Source organism: Alligator sinensis, unplaced genomic scaffold, assembly GCF_000455745.1.
Source record: "Alligator sinensis unplaced genomic scaffold, ASM45574v1 scaffold433_1, whole genome shotgun sequence".
Taxonomy (NCBI): Eukaryota; Metazoa; Chordata; order Crocodylia; family Alligatoridae; genus Alligator; species Alligator sinensis.
The window spans coordinates 910450-911186 of record NW_005842502.1 but is presented as its reverse complement, the minus strand read 5'-3'; positions in this window follow the sequence as shown (position 1 = coordinate 911186).

The following is a 737-nucleotide window of genomic DNA, read 5'->3' as shown; positions in this document are numbered from 1 at the left end:
ACCAGCAGCAGAATGACAGTCTCCTCCACCCAAATTTCACCTCCCAGTGCCAGAGGAGAAGCTGGATCTGGAACCAGGGGACCTGAGCACCCTAGCAAAAGAAATTCTGGGGACTGAGAGGGAATCTGAGCTTGTGCTCCACATCCCTCAAAGTTCCCCTAGACCCAGGTCTCCTTCTCCAGAAGGCACCTCAGAGGAGGTTGTGGGGGCAGGTGGCTCAGCTTCCCCTGTTGTTGTGCCTCTGCCTGCTGAGGAGGGGGATAAGGCAGGATCCCCATCCTCAACCCAGAAGTGAGGGGGAGTAGTGTAGTGTGGGATAATTTTGAGGTGGCAGATGATCCCAAAGTATGCTATCTGTCAGCACTGGCGAAGGCAGATCAGCCGGGGCAAGGAGGTAAAACACTTCACCACCACGGCGATGCTGCTGCATCTCAGGAGGCAGAACCCCCTTGCCCTTGCTCCTTCTCAGCCTGGCACCAGTGGGATGTGCCAAAAGGGAAGTCCCCCTGTTGCTCCAAAGCCTACGTCCCCATGAAGCAGAGTCGAACCACCCTGGAACACTGGGGGGAAAACCTCAGACAAAGGGGGGCACATTCTGAAGGTGAGCGAAGTCACCCAGAGCATTGGAGAGAGACTTGCTGTGGATGACCAGCCCTTTTCCTTAGTTGAGCGGCCAGGGTTCAGGTAGCTCATGGAACTCATGCCTCATCCTAACAAGTGCCCACACACACCACCTT